General features: G+C 38.8%; 1 protein-coding gene across 9 annotated transcripts in view; it reads right to left on the bottom strand.

Moving 5' to 3' along the window:
- LOC109499872 (high mobility group protein B1-like) overlaps window positions 1-13,618 on the bottom strand; it is an 807,961-nt gene that overhangs the window by 772,026 nt on the left and 22,317 nt on the right. The window contains exons 3-4 of one of the 9 annotated variants that reach the window (XR_006598233.1): window positions 10,828-10,918; window positions 9,704-10,011 (exon numbers count right to left, since the gene is read on the bottom strand). The exons of 6 other annotated variants lie outside the window; for them this stretch is intronic. The gene's annotated coding sequence lies outside the window, so the exon portion shown is untranslated. Of the gene's footprint in view, window positions 1-4,742; window positions 5,761-9,703; window positions 10,012-10,827; window positions 10,919-13,618 lie in introns of those variants that run through there. 2 more of the 9 variants (XR_006598234.1, XR_006598236.1) reach the window with 2 other exon arrangements.

The following is a 13,618-nucleotide window of genomic DNA, read 5'->3' as shown; positions in this document are numbered from 1 at the left end:
CATAGAACCTCCCCACAGGCAAAAATCCCAGCAGATCCTGGAGATCAGTCACATTTGCTGGTATTAGGACAATGTATGAGAGTGCGGTGAAACCTGGAGCCTGCTGTGTATTGTGATTTGCCATAATCTCTGACCTCTATTGCTGTGGGATCACACAAACATTTTCTGGGGCAAGCTGGCACCCAGCCATTGCTCAGCGAGATCCTCCCCCAGAGAGTCGGGGCAGATCCAAGCCACAGGGGTCTTTGAAGTGGGGGGTTTTGAAACATAACCCCATCTAAGATAAAACTCTGGAAATCTAGTCAGTCCTTTGTTTGGAAAGGAAAAAGACCACCAACAGAAACACCAACTCAACAGGCAACACAACGGCTCTAAATTCATATCTTTCAGTACTCACTCTCCATGTCAATGGCATAAATACTGTAATCAAAACATACATGGTATCAGAATGGATAAGACAAGACCCATCTATATGCTGCTTACAAGAGACTCATTTTACACCTAAAGACACCTTAGGTTGAAAATAAGGGGATGGAAAACATCTACCGTGCCAATGGTCATCAAAAGAAAGCTAGTGTAACCATACTTATATCAAACAAACTAGATTTTAAAATAAAGACTGTAATAAGAGATGAGGAAGGGCATTATGTCATAATTAAAGGGTCTATCCACCTAACAATTGTAAATATTTATGTCCCCAATGTGGAAATACCCAAGTATATAAATCAATTAATCAAAAACATAAAGAAACTCATTGATAATAATACCATAAGAGTAGAGGACTTCAACACCCCCACTTACAGCAATGGAGAGATAATCTAAACAGAAAATCAACAAGGAAACAGTGGCTGTGAATGACACACTAGACCAGATGGACTTAACAGATATATTCAGAACGTTTCATCCTAAAGCAGCAGAATACACATTCTTCTCAAGTGCACATGTAACATTCTCCAGAATAGATCACATACTGGGTCACAAATCAGCCCTCAACAAGTACAAAAAGATCGAGATCATACCCCGCATATTTTTAGACCACAACACTATGAAACTCAAAATCAATCACAGGACAAAATTTGGAAAGACCATGAATACTTGGGGATTAAAGAACATCCTACTAAAAAATGAGTGGGTTAACCAAGATATTAAAGAAAAAATTAAAAAGTAGATGGAAGTAAATGAAAATGAAAACACAACAACCCAAAATCTCTGAAATGCAAGCAAAGGCAGTCATAAGAGGGAAGTATATAGCAATCCATGCCTTCCTAAAGAAGGAAGAAAAATCGCAGATACACAACCACACCTTACACATAAAAGATCTGGGAAAAGAACAGAAAATAAAGCCCAAAACCATCAGAAGAGGCTCTAAAAAAGATTAGAGCCAAAAAACAATGATATTTAAGAAAAAAAAAAAAGTAGAACAGATCAGTGAAACCAGGAGCTGGTTCTTCGAAAGAATTAACAAAATTGATAAACCCCTAGCCAGACTGATCAAAAAGAAAAAGGAAAGGACCCAAATAAGTAAAATCAAGAATTAAAGAGGATAAATCACAACCAACACTGCAGATATACAAACAATAATAACAGAATATTATGAGCAATTATATGCCAACAACTTGGGCAATATGGAAGAAATGGACAAATTCCTAGAAACATATAAACTACCAAAACTGAAACAGGAAGAAATAAAAAAATTTGAACAGACCCATAGCCATTATAGAAATTGAATCAGTAATCAAATATCTCCTAAAAAACAAAAGTCTAGGGCCAGATGGCTTTCCAGGGGAATTCTTAAACTTAAAGAACTAACACCTGTTCTTTTGAAGCTGTTCCAAAAAATAGAAATGGGAGGAAAACTTCCAAACTCATTCTATGAGGCCAGCATTACCTTGCTTCCAAAACCAAAGACCCCACTAAAAAGGAGAACTACAGACCAATTTCCCTAATGAACATGGATGAAAGAATTCTCAACAAGGTACTAGAAAACCAGATCCAACAATACATTAAAAGAATCATTCACCATGATCAAGTAGGATTTATTCATGGAATGAAGGGCTGGTTCAATATCCACAAATCAATCAATGTGATACATCACATTAATAAAAGAAAGGATAAGAACCACACTTCTCAATAGATGCTAAAAAGCATTTGACAAAATACAGGATCCTTTCTTGATAAAAACCCTCAGAAAAGAAGGGATATAAGGATCATACCTCAACATCATAAAGGCCATATATGAAAGACCCACCACTAATATCATCCTCAATGGGGAAAACCTGAAAGCTTTCCCGCTAAGGTCAGGCACACGACCAGAATGTCCACTCTCACCAGTGTTATTCAACATAGTGTTGGAAGTCCTAGCCTCAGCAATCAGACAACACAAAGAAATAAAAGGCATCCAGACAGGCAAAAAGGAAGTTGAATTTTCACTCTTTGCAGACGACATGATACTCTACGTGGAAAACCCACAAAACTCCACCAAAAAACTGTTAGAACTGATACATTAATTCAGCAAAGTGGCAGGATACAAAATCAATGTACAGAAATCAGTTTCATTTCTATACACCAATAATGAAGCAGCAGAAAGAGAAATCAAAGAATCAATCCCATTCACAATTGCACCAAAAACCATAAAATGCCTAGGAATAAACCTAACCAAAGAGGTGAAAAATCTGTACACTGAAAACTACTTATGAAAGAAATTGAAAAAGACACCAAATGATGGAAAAACATTCCATGCTCATGGATTGGAAGAACAAATATTGTTAAAATGTCGATACTACCCAAAGCAATCTACATACTCAATGCAATCCCTATCAAAATAACACCAGCATTCTTCACAGAGCTAGAACAAATAATCCTAAAATTTGTATGGAACCAGAAAAGACCCCAAATATCCAAAGCAATCCTGAAAAAGAAAACCAAAGCTGGAGGCATGACAATCCCAGACTTCAAGCTGTATTACCAAGCTGTAATCACCAAGACAGCACGGTACTGGCACAAAAACAGACACATAGATCAATGGAATAGAACCCAGAATTGGACCCACAAACATATGGCCAACTAATCTTTGACAAAGCAGGATAGAATATCCAGTGGAAAAGAGACAGTGTCTTCAGCAAATGGCTTTGGGAAAACTGGACAGTGACATGCAGCAGAATGAACCTGTACCACTTTCTTACACCATACACAAAAATAAACTCAAAATGGATGAAAGACCTAAATGTAAGACAGGAAGCCATCAAAATCCTAGAGGAGAAAATAGGCAATAACCTCTTTGACAACAGCTGCAGCAATTTCTTATGTGACAGGTCTCCAGAGGCAAGGGAAACAAAAGCAAAAATGAACTACTGGGACCTCATCAAGATAAAGAGCCTCTGCACAGTGAAGGAAACAATCAGCAAAACTAAAAGGCAACCAATGTAATGGGAGAAGATATTTGCAAATGACATATCAGATAAAGGGTTAGTATTCAAAATCCATAAAGAACTTATCAAACTCAACACCCAAAGAAACAAATAATCCAGTGAAGAAATGGGCAAAAGACATGAATAGACACTTTTCCAAAGAAGACATCCAGATGGCTAACAAACACATGAAAAGATGCTCAATGTCACTCATCATCAAGGAGATACAAATCAAAACCACTCTGAGATACCACTGCACACCTGTTAGAATGGCTAAAATTAACAACTCAGGCAACAACAGATGTTGGTAAGGATGCAGAGAAAGAGGAACCCTTTTGCACTACTGGTGGGAATGCAAATTTGTGTAGCCACTCTGGAAAACATTATGGAGATTCCTCAAAAATTAAAAATAGAAGTACCCTACGACTCTGCTAGGTATTTACCCAAAGGATACAAGAGTGTTCATTCAAAGGGACACATGCACCTCAATGTTTATATAAGCTCTATCAACAATAGCCAAGGTATGGAAAGAGCCCAAATGTCCACTGATGGATACATGGGTAAAGAAGATATGGTATATATAGTCAATGGAATATTACTTGGCAATCAAAGAGAATGATCTTGCCATTTGCAACAACATGGATGGAACTAGAGTGTATTATGCTAAGTGAAATAAGTCAAAGAAACACAAATATATGATTTCACTCATATGTAGAATTTGAGAAAAACAAAACAGATGAACATAGGGTAAGAGAAGGAAAAATAAGATAAAAGCAGAGAGGGAGGAAAACCATAAGAAATGCTTAAATACAGAGAACAAACTGAGGGCTGCTGGAGGGGCGGTGGGTGGGTGATGGGCTGAATGGGTGACGGGCAGTAAGTAGGGCACTTGTTGGGATGAGCACTGGGTGCTATATGTAAGTGATGAATCACTAAGTTCCACTCCTGAAACCAATACTTCACTGTATCTTATGTAACTTGAATTTAAATAAATAACTTTTTAATGTAAGCAAATATAAGCTGTGTTCCTTTAAAAATCCATTACAGGAGCGCCTGGGTGGCTGTCGGTTAAGCGTCCGACTTCAGCTCAGGTCATGATCTCGCGGTCCATGGGTTTGAGCCCCGCGTCGGGCTCTGTGCTGACAGCTCAGAGCCTGGAGCCTGTTTCAGATTCTGTGTCTCCCTCTTTCTCTGTCCCTCCCCTGTTCATGCTCTCTCTCTTCCTCAAAAATAAACGTTAAAAAAAAAATAAAAATAAAAATAAAAATAAAATAAAATAAAATAAAATAAAATAAAATAAAAATCCATTACAGATTTAAAACGAATAATGAGACACACTTCCATGTCAAGGTTCTGTGATTTTCATCCATTACTGACAAATCTTGCTATGTGAATTTATTCACTCTTCCTAAATTAAACAAAAATCATTTTGAATACAAATGTACACTTCTTGGGGAAGTGTATTTAATTTCAGGCAACCAAGTACCAAGATGCATACCAACCACCTAAAACAATCATTACAATAGAGGGAAAGCGGGAGAAGAGGAGAAGGGGGAGCAGACAAAGAAAGAGACTTAAAACTGTTTGAAATCAAATAATTTCAAGAGAGAAGACCCTGTAGCTAACTCATTTTTAACACTATTTTTACAGTTACTACCATAAGTTTGGAACCTACTATCCTACATTTCTGTACAACTGATTAAATAAATTAGTGAAACTCAAGTTTTCTAATAACCCACTTGATTTAAGATGTAAGAAGCATCAATATTAACTAGAAAAGTCCTTGGCCTGGAGAGAGCTAAGATGCCTACATATTCAACTAATTCTTGTGTCTCGCCAGCCTGGGCATCTGTTTTCATATCTTTAAAAAAGACGGTAGATTCAGGTGATTCCTAAATTTCACATAGCTCTAACCTCTGAATTTTTTTTTTAAATATTCACTTATATCATCATGTTGTAGGCATTAGAAATAAAATGTAAAATACATCTTGTGTGTGCATTATTTTATCAAGTGAAACCTTATCAAATGAAATTCACAACTCTTTTTAATCTTATTATTTCTTTAATTATTTAATCAATTATACAAGTCTAGTCCACTCCATAGACAGCAAGGCTAGTAAGGTTTTAGTGGTGGCAGAATCATGATGCTTGAAATTTCAATGAAATTATGGGAGATCCACATTGGCACTGTTCAGACAGAAGAAAAGCCACAGAAGCATCATCTCTCCTCCCTCTTCTCCTCTTCATTCCTCCAAAAGGGGAGTAAGGGACTAATTTGGAACTGAGCTTAAATGTCACAAGTGCTGGGACTTCAGGAACAAGGACAATTACCAGAATCACTGGTCTGGAAGAGCTGTAAGAAATCATCCCAGACAGACACAAATCACCCCTGATAAACTGATTCCCTTGCAAGCAGTGAAGTTAAAGGACAAATGTTCCTGTTTTGCATACACCAATACCACAGAGAAGGCTCCCTGAAACATAACTGACCTGAAGTTTGTGAGTGACATAAAGAGTTTGCTCTGCTCATCCACTTTTGTCCCTTCACCTTCATCCACTGTCCCCTCCCAGCTCTCAGAATGTTTGGCCTGGGGGTGGGGAAAGTGGGGAAAACTTCTAAAGCCCCTGAGGTGAGGCTGGGGAAGGAGAAAGATTTAGCCACTAAAGAAGGGGAGTGGGCATCTGAAGGGGACGGGACATTTATTATTCCCTCGCTTCTGATGAGCACTACACCCTCCCTCTTATAGAGCCTGGCCCTTCTCCCTGACTCATGGTTGGAATGCTCTAACAATGAACTGCCACTTTCTCAAATGGTCCTGTTCAGGGCCATAGTGATTGTCCAGATGGCAAATGATACAAGATGGTGGGTCATCAGCCTCCTTCATGATTTTCCAAATTAGAAGGAAAAGAATAGTCTTTGGCTCTCTGATGGTGAAGCAAGGAAAACGTCAGGCAACAGCTATTCGCAGCCACCTTCAAGGCCATGTGAACGAAATGGAGTTGCAGAAAAAGAACACAGCCAACAAGCACACAGAAGTGCTGACTAGAGGTAGGTGGAGAGAGTCCTGCTCTGTTCAAGGCCTGGTTCCACTTATACTCCTGCCCTTGTCTGTTTTGCTCAATTTGGAGCCAGTAACTTCCCTATGTTTCTTTCCCCAGATTTTCACATTGAGTCACTGCCTGGAACCCTGAATTATAACATCAAAGACTGGGGGAACATTTGCAAAGGCAAAGAGCAGTTGCATAACTGACAAAATGTCTAATAAGGGCACCCAATATCTGCCTCTCTCCAAAATATTGGTAAAATATGCCACATTATAATAATCTAGACAGAGTACCCTCTTCTCTAATAATTTATGGCACCATTAATTGGGGAAAGGCCTTTATATGAGCAGAACAGAAAATCCTGAATTACAGTAGAGAAACTTTGATAAGTATAGTAATGTATTTGGTATTGATTATACTCTCATGGATATTTGATCTGGCATTTATAATTTGGCTATTCAACAGTATGGGAGGGTGGGGTTTAAATTTAGCTGCCTGGTAGACAGAATTATGAGCTATCCACAGGCCATTTGATAGAGCAGTCTTCCATAGACTGTGTTCCAAGAAGGGATATGCATGTTCACACAGGCTCAGGAAACACTGCCTAATGAAATCTCCCTCTTGCAGATTCACAATGCATATTAATACACAAGAATACTATCGGTAAATAGATCTGCTTAATTTTGTATAACAGTTAAACAAACTTATTTTCACAGAGGAAGATTTGTTTTATTCTTCTCATACTTAAACCCCAAAGCAGTTTGCCCTCAAGACCAGTTTGCACAAACAGGCACCAAAGATTTTAAGGATTTTCACCTGCAATCTTGTCACAAAGACTCAATGCCAAATTAAATTATGTGGTTTAGTACCACAAAATCATAGGCAGATTTTAAAGAGGTTCAGGCAAATTCTTTTCTAGTCAAGTACATTTTTGTTTGTATGCTAATGGTACTGTAACTTACCCTAAGAGATCAATCAGAAATTTTATCTCCAATTTTTACCAGACCCTTTAAAGCCCAAATGGGCAGATGGAGTGCATGAGTTGCAGTAGTGTTAGCTTCACCCCCAGAAAAGAAGTAGGAAACGATACAAGTCATAAGTCATGTAGGGAAGCATCCACTAGTTCCCTCTGACAAGAGAGAAAACAGGGTATAAAGCCACGCAGGGCAGGTCAGGGGGAACGGGGGGACCAAATCTGGGAGTAAAGATCAGGCAGTTAAGGGCATGAATAGAAAAGGTCAGATAAGTGCTGACTGGCCTGGCAGAGGAGGGCGTGAGGGAGAACCGTGGATGCTGATGGATTTCTGGCTGGACCCCCAGCCATGTGATGGACTGAAGACCAAAAGAGCAACTTCTCATTCCTGTCAGATCCAGAAACACAGTCCAAGTGGAATCAGACAAAGGAGAAATGCTCTGCTTTGTGCTGGGCCAGCTCCTTTTTCTGATGCCCTCCCACTGTAATATGATTCCAGAGCACCAAGGGCATTTAACTCAGCACAAGGTGACAGAAACAAGTGCACACAAGAAACCTGCTCATTCACAGATAAGCACATCTACCCAAGTGTGGAGAATCATTTAGAACCATTCGAAACCAAATGAACTGTCAATACACACTGGACAATAGCTAGTAGAGATAAAAATTGTAAAGTTAGTCCTGCCTCACCTAGGCAGAATAAATACAATATTAAATCCACTGGAAGGCACTTAAGATGCCTTTAAATGACAAGTTTTTGATGATGTGGAGGATGAAAGATTAATTTTCCCCTGAAAAAGGATTTGGCACATAACAGCCAGTAGTACTAATGATTAGAAATAATTACAAATGGTACATAAATAGATTCAAACAACCGTATAAATAAGGTGTTAAAAAATTCATGAGCTGCCATCCCTTACTAAACTGTACATAATTTGGCAATATTTTAATAACTTGACAGTACTATAATAAAATCAGGGTTTCCAGAATAAATCATTTCCATTTTTCACTACTGAAAACATAACCCAAAGCTTTTCATTAATCGCACTCGGCTATATTCAAAAAAAACAACAAAACAAAACACTGTATTCAATCATATCCAGAATGTAATAGAATAATTCCGGAATAAACTTTAAAGATGTTTTCTTTATTTTTTTCTAAATATACCTTATGAATGTGTCTGATGAATAATTCTCTTTTCTTAAAAAAATTATATGCAATCTTTGGTTATTTTGTGCTAGCTCAAAATTGCATACATACTATCATGTTTCATCTCCTTCAGTATTATCTTGAATTCCTCAGGACTTAAATGACCAAGGTAAAAATGTATTATGTCTTGTTAATATTTTCTTACAAAGTAAGGATATGTGTATCTTGTGTTGGAATTTCAGTTACTTTATAACTAATAATCTGCCATTATTAACATAACAAGTTATCAGAATCATAAATTTTTGTAGAATAATTTCACTTACTTTGCTACTAATGCAGATTTAGGAATAATCTATTCTTTACCAACTCCCAGTAAGATAAAACATATAATGGCATTAAATAGTAATTTGGATATTTTACTGACTTTATATTTTGGCAATGTTTCATGCCTCATTTGCCGGAAAACTCATTAGATTAGCACAACACCATGTTTTAATGCAATAGGTTCAGACTCATTTTTCCAAGTAAGTTGAGCCCTGCTTATTTTCTGTTCTTTCATGCTTGAGTTAATAAATTGCAAAGTTTCCCCTTTCTGTTTGCTCTGTTTTCCTTTATATACCATGTGTTGGTGGTTCTCTATTTTGAGAAAGAGGGAGGAGATGAAAAGCAAATTATCCCCTTGGGCTTGTGAAATAAAGTTTGCCTATCTGGCATCCGCAACCTCAACCATTTCTTATATTTTCCTGAGCCTTCAATCCGTGACAAGTATATGCACTAACACTAACATATCAACGGGGAAGAAACCAGAAAACCATGACTGAAAGTGTGCCTGGCCAAGACAGCGATGGAAATCAATCACATCCTTTCAGTAAGTCACTGCAGCCATGCAGGCTTGGGGAGTAGTGAGGCAGGTGACTTCATTGTGCCCCAGCAGGACCCCAGAAGGCCTCTGCATTCCCTTCACATCCATACAGAGGGTGGACTTTTGTTTCTTTTTTTTTTTTTTAATGTTTATTTGCTAACTTTGAGAGAGAGTGCAAGTGTGAGTGGGGTAGGGGTAGGGACAGAGAGACAGAGACAGAGACACAGAGAATCCATCCTATCAGCACTGTCAGCACTGAGCCCTGTGCGGCGCTTGATCTCACAAACTGAACCAGAAGATCGTGACCTGAGCTGAAATCAAGAGAAGGATGCTTAACCCACTGAGCCACCCCATTGCCCCGAGGGTGCATTTTTAAAAATTGAGATGTATCTTGACCTTCTTGGTCATCCAGCTCCATCCTCCTTATAGTTAGGTTACACTTGAATGGAACTAAAATGTACACCTTCTTATGGAGAAATTATTGAATTAGAATAAATCAAAGTTTCATCTCAGTGAGTCCTGTTGTCTGGCCAGTGGTGTCCCTCTTCTGCATTTGGGAGGCCTCTGAGAGTCACCTTAGTTTTAAAATTTAAATGAACACACAGATCAGTTATCTCTCCTCCCACCTTCCTCCCACGCTCTAATCATTACACAAGAAAACCAATCGCATACCTTCTTAAATATCTGTACTACTTTCTCTTTTTCTTGATGACTGTCCAAACCTTATACCATCTCTCTGGCCCTTACCTGCCCCAGCTCTTGCTGGAGGTCCTGCTATGTCACTCCCAGCTAAGTGCTCTCACTTCATCCTGACCCCCATTCAGCCAGCAGTCTTATACCACCTCTCCTTTTCCTCTTTACACTACCTGATTGTTCATATAGTGCATGTTAGCTCCCCAATAAGCTGTGACATCTCTGGCATATTTGTATACCCAATTGTGCCCTAAAAAGAGTATATATTCAATGGATTCTTGTTAATTTATTGATTTCCCTCATTTTACAGATACCATTTAGACAAAAAAAGAACACAAAACTTTGTACTTTTCCTCCTCCTTCCTATCTTAAATTCATATCTATCATCCACACCCACATTCTTTTTCCAAATTAGATTTTTTTCCCATGGACATTTCAAGAACCTACTCATTTCTCCATAGCTCTGAAAACTGAACTTAGACTACTGTTAACTTCAGCAGCCCCTAAGAAAAGCTTAGAAAAGTCCTCTCCACTCAAATGTCACAAGTATTCTTCCCCCTGGGGTTGTCTTCACTAAACTTATAGAAATCTCTGGTCATTTTTATGATATTTTTGATCACTCTTGGTTACCCACTGCCCCCCCTAGAGTTACCCTACAAGGTGGAACATTACTCTAGAGCAGTAAAAAAACAATTTACCCAAAAGCTCATCATCAGTTAGTACTGTCATGCCCAGACGGCTATGGTTCAGTGCTCTGTGTTCTTTTAGTTGATGGTCAGTCAAGTACAGCTGCAAGAGGGGACACAGGAAAGGCACACGAAAACAAAGTTTATCATACTCACAGACCCTAAAGAGGGGGTCACCACATGCCACACACAGAGTCACCATGGAAGCACCCGGTTTTGGTCAAGCGGCAGAAGACAAGAGCCACAGGACTATTTAGGCCACAGCCTTTATTAGTGTCTCTGTAAGAAAGGCAAGGCTGGGCAGGGTAAACAGCTTAGGTCCTGCTGGTTCGAGTGATTTCAGTGAGATTTGAGTTACAGGGGTGGCGTCCAGTTGCCTAGGACCCGGCTCCAGGATGACTAAGATATAAGAGTATTGCCTCCTGAGGTGTACGATCCAGAGCCAGACATAACAGGTATCTCTCTGCACTGGTTCATTACATGGCGATGGTAAGCTCCAGTGGAGTCTTGTGCTATCTCTAAGAACTGGCCAGCCTCAGGAGGGGCGGTCTATGCCCAGCCAGAAAGATCGTTTTCGGTCAAAAGATCATAATACACAGAATATAAAAAAATGTATACAATATGTTCAGGAGCATGTCCCATCAGCAATTCAGACTGGCAGCAGAGCTGTCTAGTGCACAAGTACGTGAACTCTGGATTCGGACGGCTTGATCCGAATGACAGCTTACTATCTGTGGGGTGTTGGCAAGTTACTTAATCACTCTGCAAATCACCTTTGTCCATGAAATGAAGCAAAACCTGTAAAGCTGTCTTGAGGATTAAATGAGATGAGAGATACAAAAGAACCCTGCCCAACATGTGTGCCCCGAGTAGGCAGTACATTTTTCAAAATAAACTAAGAATTTTGAAGGGGGAAAGAGCATTAATCGATCTAAAAGTTGAAAGGAGTAACAGTGACGGAATAGAGGCAGAAAGTAGCCTCACACTAGAGAATTGTTTGGAATCAGGCATGGCTCCCAAAGAATTACTTTTGGTCTCAACCAATTTTAGTGCCCCAGATGTGCCTTTTATTCCTCAGCTGTTTACAGTTATTTTTTTTTAAAGTAAATAGGCTGTCACATGCCTATTTACACGTGGGAACATGGTAGAGTCTACTATTCCTATATTCTGGAAAACAAAATTAAATTTCAGTGAGGATAGCCTGAATTGTCCCTGTCACTAGCAAGTGACCTTCACAAACCAGAGCTGTCCACACACCTGCCCCAGGACTCTTTCCACCACACAAATCTGATTCAGATAAATCAGTTTCTTTTCCATTTGGATCACAAGTGTTACAAAATAAAGAGTTAAAACTGCCCATCAAAGGTCAAATATGATTTTAAAGTACCTGATATTTCAGTATTTCCTACACAGACACAACATTTGGGTTAGAAAGCAGGCTTTATATAAACAGGAACTCAAATAGCTTGAAGATCCAGGGCCCTTAAGAGCTATTCTGGCCAATATGGTTGCCAATAGCCACATGTACCAATTGGGCCCTGGAAATGTGGCTCAACAGCCATATTTTGGATATACTGAGTCAAATAAAGTAGATTATAAAAATCAATTCCCTATTTCTAGTTTTTGTGGGGTGTTTTTGTTTTTTTGTTTTTGTTTTTGTGGCCACAAGGAGGTTTTTAATGCAGCAAGTTTTATATTTCTACTGGGCTGAGCTGCAAGATTCACCACGACCTGAAAGCCGTGTTCCTGCTCCTTACCTTTGTGCCCAGTGCTCTTCAGCCCTGCGGTAACACTCAAGTTAATAGGTCCGAGACATAACTCTCTGAGGCCAATTAATCAGTAGTGCCTTTGTAAGAAGCAGTTGTCTCTCACCATATATCAGTTCAGTAAAGAGGTTGGTATTTCCCCATACCTACTACAGCTTGGCAGTTATTATAGCCCCAGGGAGTAGCATTTGCTCAATATGTGAGAGACTAACGCAGGTCGGTTGCTAAAACAATCTCTTTCCATCTAACACAAGCCATATAAGATGATGAATGTTAATTTTTTTCACACTATCATCATGAGGAAAGTATCTGACAAAATTGAGTATTTTATAGAAAGGTCAAGTACTGTTAACAAAGTTAATTTTAGTTGGTATCGGCATGTCACAGCCTTCTTTCCAGCTCAAGAACCGATTGCTAGGAGCCCTTTGAAGTTCTGTGGGTACATATAATAGAAATGACATTTTTACCTGCTAACTTAGCATTGAAATGTTCACAATGTCAAGTGGGAAATTAATAATTACACTACTTTTTACCACTGAATGTCTGTCAAAGAAAATAAAACCGTGTCAAGCAGAAGCAAAGTACAGAGATGGAAGCACTGTGACACCATCTCATGTCCCTACGTGAAATAGCAAACCAAAGACAAGTTCAATGTTCCCACCGAAGTTAATAGACACATAGTACTAGTGTAATAGAACAAATTAAATTAATTTAATATTCAATCTGCCTTTGCTATGTATCAAGAAATAAATTCTGTCACATTTAGATGTGGAGAGATTTCAGTCAAATAAGGGTAAAAATCTCAGTTCGGAAATCAAACTTCCGAAACAGGTTCATCCTTACCTGTATGATACCAAGAGTCACACTTATGAGAGTAAGACAAGTCAAATTTCTGACCGGTTACTTCAATAAAGAAACTCAAAACATTGATGGCTTCAGATTATTCACATCTGAGTGTCGTGGCCACTTGGGGTTTGATTAAAAGGTGGATCAAGCCAGCTGTCAACTTAAAGTGTTTAACTATAAAAGTTTATATC

The sequence above is a fragment of the Felis catus genome, chromosome B2 (assembly GCF_018350175.1).
Source record: "Felis catus isolate Fca126 chromosome B2, F.catus_Fca126_mat1.0, whole genome shotgun sequence".
In the NCBI taxonomy this organism is placed as follows: domain Eukaryota; kingdom Metazoa; phylum Chordata; class Mammalia; order Carnivora; family Felidae; genus Felis; species Felis catus.
The sequence above is the reverse complement of the archived record's forward strand: the minus strand, read 5'-3'. Positions and strand labels throughout refer to the sequence as shown.